Source organism: Melopsittacus undulatus, chromosome 1 (assembly GCF_012275295.1).
Source record: "Melopsittacus undulatus isolate bMelUnd1 chromosome 1, bMelUnd1.mat.Z, whole genome shotgun sequence".
Lineage (NCBI taxonomy): Eukaryota > Metazoa > Chordata > Aves > Psittaciformes > Psittaculidae > Melopsittacus > Melopsittacus undulatus.
Window position 1 is genome coordinate 114,187,514 of NC_047527.1, and position 8,209 is coordinate 114,195,722.

The 8,209-nt window shown below is 41.3% G+C and overlaps 1 non-coding gene across 1 annotated transcript; it reads left to right on the plus strand.

Moving 5' to 3' along the window:
* Positions 1–8,135: 8,135 nt before the first annotated feature.
* TRNAN-GUU (transfer RNA asparagine (anticodon GUU)) lies at positions 8,136–8,209 on the plus strand. The gene has a single exon. It is a non-coding gene; the product is annotated as a tRNA-Asn (tRNA).

Here is an 8,209-nt window from a genome sequence, read left to right on the forward strand (position 1 = left end):
GTAACAGTCCATCAACATACAGAAATCAGATTCACGGAAGTTGAAAAGCATAATTTAAAAACAAATGGGAGGCAAATACCACAAGTTCTTATTCTTTCCACTCTTCAAGTTTACAGCTTTGTTACTGTGACTCCTGTGCACTTGATAGATTGGATACTAACGGGCCACAGGAAACAAAAAACAGATGACTAACATTAGCCAGTAAGTGTAAGCACCAGCAAAAGTCAAAAATAGGCTGCTCATAGCTCCTCCCATGTTTTCTAGCTATTCAGAATAAGAACAAACACTGAGAAAATTATTCGTAATTCACATTTAAATGGAATCTTCTATTAGGGGGTACCACAGCAGTTTGCGGCTGTTAAATACTTGGAACTAACAGAGTGTCTGACACCCATCTGCAGAGAAAAATGCCTCAAAGAACTGCAAACAGTCAAACTGCATAAACATACTGCACACACCATTGTGGGTGTCACTGAAAGCATGGAAAACATTTAGAAGGGAAGGTGAAAAAAGCTGAAATATATAATTCTGTATGTTATAAGACTTCAGAAAATAGGTCCTCTCAAAAGCTTTTTCTTCCACTGCTTTCTGTTTCAGGAGAAAAATAAAATCCCCTATCTCCACAATTTCCCTCTTCAAAAGAAAATGAATGTTTGATTCCACTGAAATAGTTCAGTGTCATTAAACAGATCTCTATTGTTTTGAGGAGAGAAAATCCCAATTGCTTTTCTGTCTCTTCTGCTCTCAGAACTCAAGTTGCTTTGGGCAGTTATTAACAAAATAACCACATAAAATGAAACACTTAAAATCCAAAATAGGTCAAGCAAACCTGTCACTCTTCCTGCATCCTGCACACTCAAACCCTGCAAATGCAAAAGTGTCATTTGCTATTAACAACTCTCTAGCAGAGTTTGCCTTTTAGCATCTGTGCCTATATTTATTAAAAAACAAAATCAACTCACCAATGTACCAGACAACAGAAAATGGTCTAGTACGGTTCCTAACCGACCTATACTGGGGCAATTATAAGGGACGTGTACCAAGCAAATAGACACAAAACCTATGAAATCTGAATGGCTGATCAGTATGGCTTCCAGCAGATACTCCTTCACCTCAGACTTCCAGGCCAGTTCACAGAATAAGCTGCTGCCATCTTATGGAAGAGACCTTGAAAAGCACTTGATCCAAAACCAATTCCACTCTTCCTCCCTTGCTGCATTTCTGTATCTCCCTTGGTTTACTCTGGGATTAATAACTCACTCCCCATCCCCAACAGCTTTCTTGCTTTGCAAAGATCTGCCTATTGAGTTATTTTTTGTGGAAATTACTTTCTCACCTATGACTTTACAGTAATTTTCAGAGCACCCATGTAGTCAGAGTAGCTTACTGAGAAAGGGAACAAACCAGGCAGGATGTTAATAATCCTGACACTGCCTCAGACAGAGGTTTCTTGTACTATACAACAAAAGCCATCTGGAGCCATTCAGCCACTACAGGATACAGTCATCATTTTTGCCCAATCTTAAGGCAGTCACTCTGTGTGCTCCATCTCTGGCCTTCTCTACATAGTCAGCTTAAACCAGCTTAGCTAAAGGTGTGATTTTTTACATGCTTACTAAGATAAATGAAAATATGCTATCTTAATCCTGAAGCCAGCATGTACAGAAAGGATCAATTTCTCCACCTGTAAAGCACAAAGGGCTGCATTTGCAGAAAGTCAGGGAGCTTTGCTGAGAGATTTTGCTTGTGATCTGAAAGGAAAATCACTGTGCTGCTGGGAGGCATGAATCAGAGGGCAGAACTATACCAGGGACTGAAAGGATGGCTAAAGGCTTTTATGGCCTCCAGAACTGCATGTAACTGCACTAAACAGGTTGTGTGAGGGACAAATGTCAACACAAGACGAGTCAAGAGAATTATTCTTTAAATGAGATTGGACAGAAAGTAGATTTGGTGGCAGAATTAAATATTTCTGAACACCATTTATTGGAAATGGGTCTCAGCTCTCAGCAGGAAAATCTGGTTTCCTTCTTTGGGGAAAACACGAAGTGAGCAGCAAGAGAAATGACAGCTTTTAGGACTTGGATACATCATGTTCAGATAGATAAGCTGAAGAAAAAGCCCACACCACTTTTTACCGGTAAGCCCCATGCTCAATAGATTAAACTGACATTGCTCACAAGGTAAATATCATCCACTAGTGCAGGCACAACACTGCAGGCATTTAATTTTCACTGAAAGGTGTAAAAATTCTAAGCGACTTCTATTAAGAAACAAAAAGAAAAACCAAGACAAAACTCAACCAACCAAACCAACTGAAGAACAGACTGCTGAGGAGCACAAATAAATCTATAGAGACATGGGGATCATTTGGTAAAGTAAGTCCATTGAAAGAGCACATAAATCCAGCACATTCTTTCTACATCATTCTTTCTGAAAGCAAAACTGTAACTGAAGCCTGCTCTAACTCACAGGAAGCGTAACTGAGTCCTCCCTCTTACTCAAAGCCATAGAGCTAGAACAACAGTGCTGCCCCTGGGTAAACAGACTAATGGCCCCTGAATGAGGCTATAATCCCTATTTCTCCAAGTTTCCAGTGCACCTAAATGAAACTTTAATAGAGTATTTCAGAGAAGCTACAACCACCAAACAGGGTGAAAAGAACTGATTGGGTTCAAGGACACTAGGTGGGCACTCGGAGATGCTAGTTCAACTTCCAGGTTTCTGTTTCCTTGTGGGATTTTACCCAAATAATTTGTACCCAAATACTCAAAGGCAGTTTGCCACCTAAAGGCTTCTGCAGAAATCAAGAACCATCTGCAGTTATTCCACAAGCTTATCTCAAAGCACTGCAGAAGGCCAATGGTTGAGAGAGCTCATGTGCTGTGATAATAGATGGCTGCAGGTGCCCAACACAAATATACTATCTTCTTTCTCCCATATCAGCCTGGGAAGTCTCATTTAGCAGCATTTCTTAGTCATGCCTGAAAATGTAGTAACAGCATCCACATTGGTCTTTAAAGAAAAATTCCAGCACATACATGGCCCCTTATTAAGTGAGAGATATAAAATTTCAGCAAGGAAAGAGATTGTGGTTTCAAGGGTCCACTTAGTCTCTAATCAGAGCATAAAAGAAAGCGTGTTTGTTTTGTTTTTTTTTAATGTATATATAAGATATGAAAAACACATTGCCTTTTGTCTTTTTTTCTTTACTTTTTCACTTTCCAAACAGGCTCCTATGAACAGCTTCATTTAAAATGGCCTTTCTATAGCACCCAGTGTTTTCTTTGGCAAATTTGGAGAGCTGGGTTTTGGGATAAAAGAAAATTGCATCAGAAAACCAAAACTGGATTAGGAGATTTGACAGGACTTCATAAAAATCAGTTGTGCACAGGCAAAGGGGGATTTTTTCAATAGGTCATTTTAAAGAAAAAAAGCTCTGGAGGAAAGAGCTCTGCTTGGTGGCAAACTCACCTAACCCTTGCAAAGCCTACAGGAGAGTCTGCAAGGGAGGCAGAAACTACAGAGCACAAGAACACACACAAACTCTCACATCTTAAAGTTATTTTACACATGATTAGGTATCATTTTTTCATACAATGCACACATGTACTTGATCAATGGTAGAATTCTAAAGAGGGACCTTTATGTCAATCTCTCTTGCACACAGTTTGGGGCTGGTGGAGGCAGAAAGGAGCAGATTGTCTTTTGGACCTTCACTGGCCTACTTTTTCCTCATATATGATTCCCCCTTTGTTCTCTTGCTTCCCCATGTCAGTTACGTTGTAAAAATGTCTAGGAATAAAGGGGGATAAAGAGCGCATCCTACTTGCAAGGATGGATGCAGAAGACTGCCTGCATGATAGGTGTAGGTCAGAATGCACTTCTTTTCCAGCCCCTGTGCTATCACTGATAGCTCTGATAACATAGAATGGACTTCAGTCTCGTCTGTGGGAGAAGACAGCACTCTCCATCATGGTACACATTTCTAGTGCATGATTTGAGAAATTAAACATTCAGAGGGTACATAACACCTTGCTAACAGATAGCAACTGCTTTATTTCAACAGTTCCCCTATTAGAGATACTAAATCCTTCTTGCAATGCAGACAGCGAGTGTTTGCATGTAATTACAAAATATCATGGTATTCTTTAGGATAAGCTACCCATAAACCATGCTGCTGTCTCAGTGCCATGTAATTTCTTCCCTTCCCATTTTCAGCCATCCCTGTAAGACTGAACATCCCTAAAATATTTCCAGTCTAATCTCCTTTTATTACTAAATTAACATTAGACCTAGAACTTTCCACTAAATATACGGAAACCACACTAATGTTAATCACTTGCATGTGGTTGCTAATAGATTAATAACAGCCACTCCAAAAGATTTCAGTCTCGCAGTGCTGCCAGGACTAAACATGGAAGGAGCCATCGAGCACAGGCCTGGGTCAAGACAGAAGCATAAGCAGAGACCAAACAGGAAAACACAGATTTAAATAACTGAACTGAAACAATTCTCAATTATATGATTTATTTATAATAGGGAAAAAAAACCCAACCCAAACCCCTCAAATACCATCTGCTAGATAAATTAGGGTTCTTCAGCATTTGTTTTCCCTTAACATGTTTTCATACATTTCCAAGTCTGCTGACTTGATTCCTGCACACTGCTGATCTCAGGCCAATCACCCCCAAGGATTTGCCTCAGCTCAGGAGTGGCTGGTAACAATACCACAGCTTTTAGGGTTCACCGAGGAGACAAAACTCCAAGCAGACATTTTGAAACATGTGGACTACCACAGGGTCATTAAACTAAAAACTCGGGGGTTTGTGAACAAAAAAAAGCCTCAGAGGTGTTTTCCTATATACAGAGTAGAGGGACACAGAGCAGTTAAGCCGCTTTCCTCAGAGCCACACTGAGAACTAAGTGCATTACTCTTTAAGTTTTTTTATATGGTTCATTTCCACAGACACTGATGCATTAAAAAAGAGGTACATGCCCAGAGAGAAATTACATTACTAGTTCTGTACTGTAGTACCCAAAAGGAAAAAAAGACAGTGCTTTACAACAAGCAGCTCTCCTGTCACGCAGGAAATGCAACTGCTTCTTTGTTTTACATGTTATAAGTGAAATAACTGTCAGCTTGGTTCCACTGTCCACGTCAGCATCACCTGGCAAGCACAGGTTTCAGTAGAAGCCCCAGCTAAGGGAACACACTCTCATTACAGCAAAGGAAATAAAGGTTAAGCAGAAGGATAAGATTTCCATTATCAAGGTTCCAAAAACAGTGGAAGAAGTTGTCTGCTGAGCAATAAAATCTTCATTGTTGGATTTCTTGAAAGAATATTTTATATACATGAATGGTTTGAGTGTACTTGATCCTTTCTTAGGGTAGAGAGAAAGACTACTGTGGTGTCTTAAAGTCCTTTTAGTCTGAGAAAACAGAGCAGGAGTCTGCAAACAAAGGGTACATTCAGACTTCAAGCTAGTATGATAAAAAGTTCCAGTATGTATACAGTCTGACTTCTCTGGAGGGCATGGCAAATGCATTTAAGTGCTTTTATTTTTTCTGAGTATTATTATGAAAAACATAGCAAATAATTTCTACTAAGCTCAGAATTTTTGAGGGGCGCAAGAGAAAGGAAGCACATCATTGCAGACCTTCTGGTATCACTGCTGCCTATCTGGAACTTAGAGGCAAAACTTCATTCCATTTCTTTTTGATTGCTCCAGCCTCACACAGTTTGCCTCTCCTCTCAGCAAGACCAGAAGATGTCTTTTTCTTGCTGTTTAAAGGGAGAAGAGAAGCAGGAAGGATAACCTCACCTGCTGGCTCAATCCATTGTATTTCATCATGCTTGCCTGTGAAACAAGAGTTTTCTTTCTTCCATTTGCCAGCTAGCACACAGTCCTAAGAGAAACAAACAGCATGGTAGGAAGGTGTGTCCCCCTTGGAGGGAGGTCAGACAGTCAAACTTCACAGCCAGAGAAGGCCCATTTCAGGTCCATTCCCAAACACAGTCCCTGTCGCATCAAACCAGAGAATCCCCAGGAAGCAGCCTGCTTTCTGGAGAGGTACATTCAGCTATTGAGCTCTGTGCTGCTTCAGCCACACTGCCACCAGTACCTAAACTACCTCCCATGTCTGTGCCATATTAACAGTACGCTGATGCTTTTCACACTCTTACTCCTTTACCATTTTTCTAGCTGCATAGCTACACAGGTAGACGGAGGCACAGACATCCAGACCTGACACAAAAAGGGACTGTTACGTCTTCTGGTTCACACTGAGAAACAGAGATATGCTGTGATAATAGCATTGTTACAGCCATTTCATGTATCTGAAAAAGGATCTCTGTGCCTTAACACTTGCCTCTTCCAACTAGATCTGCTAATTTAGTAAGTTTTTCCTCTCCTACGAGCTTTGACTCAAACACTGTAAGTTACAGAAAAGCCTCTACGAGTACTGCCTGTGGTCTTGAAAACCAACAATTTGTAAATTCAAGCATTATTGCCAAATCTTAAATGCTGTCAGTGCTCCAACAGATTATGTTGGAAACTGTCAGAGAGACCATTATTAACACTTCACTAAAAACCGTGAGGTCCTGCACTGAGCACATTTGGCTCTGCAACTTTCTGGACTCCTTCTTATGTTCCCTATGGCTACATTTAAGCTCTGCCAGCTGTGAGGACATTTTAGCTCCCAGGCCCATATACAGCCCAGCTACCCTCCAATTCCAGCTCAGGATGAAGCCTGGATCTGTACCTTTGCCTCATGCCAGGGATCCTGGCAGGACAACAGCAGGGTGTGCAGCCCAGGCAGGAGCCAAGCAGCATCCCCTTTAGCTCTTGAGGGGAGCAGCTGGTGGAGTAAGATCCCAGCATGCACTGTGGGAGAGACCCACTCCACTGCTTCTAGGCACATGCCATAGACTCCCTTACAGGATAGCTTAAAACACCAAAGGAAGGGAAAGGAAGGTGCTCTATGTCAAACTCCATACTTGGAGAGGCTATCTGCTGCTGCTGCTGCCTCTCAAAGTAAGTTTTTATCCATCTACCAGTTCCTGTCCTTCCAAAAGAAAACTGCTCATACTCCTTCTAACAATTTCCCACTGAAGCATCCTCCGATGCTTACACAGCTCAGTTACAACAGCACTTTGCCAGCAACACTGACAACAGCACCCCAAAAAGCAGCCTTGCAGAGATTCAGCTTCTTTAAAAAAAAATTAAACCATTTTAAAGCCAACATTCTGCTGTATTTTCTTTACCAAGTGAACAACAAAAAAGGCAAAGATACTAAAACACAGCTCCCTTCTGTCAGGAAACTAGTTATAAAACAGGTATAGATGCATTAGGTGAACAGAACTCTGCTACTGTCATGCTTCTCAGTCTTTCATATATTTTGGTTTCCATCAATACACAAGGGCATACAGAATGAAAGGCTCCATCTTGTCCTGGCTGGTGAATGTCAGTGAAAGATATATACGCCCCCTATAAAATGAAGTTATCAGTGCTTTCTTTTGAGGTAGAACACTTGAGAAACCTAAAATAAAAATGCAACTTTTACCATGAACTCTATGGTGTTTATTAACAGCCACCCAAGAGCTATCTTATCCCCATCCCCCAGATCCCAGATGCCATGAGAACACTGCACTCAGCATCTTAGATGTTAAGCCATGTTCTGAAGTGCACTTCTGTTTCACTGTAATTGCATTGACATTCATAGCCACACAGGTTTTCAGACTTCTTATAACCATGCCTGCAAGCACAAAAAGCATGTGGTCATTGTAGTACCTTTCTGTAGCTTAGGGAAAGATACAGGAACTAGAGAAACTAGCTATAGCACTAAATAAGAGTGCTGTTAACCCATCTCTGAAGTACTAGCAGATGGCCTAGCATGACATGACTCCAAGCCCTCCTCTTCTGAAGGAGATAAGTGATAAGGAATAGCTAGCTCTCCAAATGAAAGGAATTTCAGCTTTCACACCCCATCTATTCCAATACTCTGACACATAACACATCAGATGTGCCATCAGCACTGGTCTCTCACTGTCCAACCCACAGAGCCACCAGCAGCAAGTATCAAACACAGTAAGGGATACGGAGCCTTTGAAGAAAAAAACTCATACACACCAGTCTCTGTGGCGCAATCGGTTAGCGCGTTCGGCTGTTAACCGAAAGGTTGGTGGTTCGAGCCCACCCAGGGACG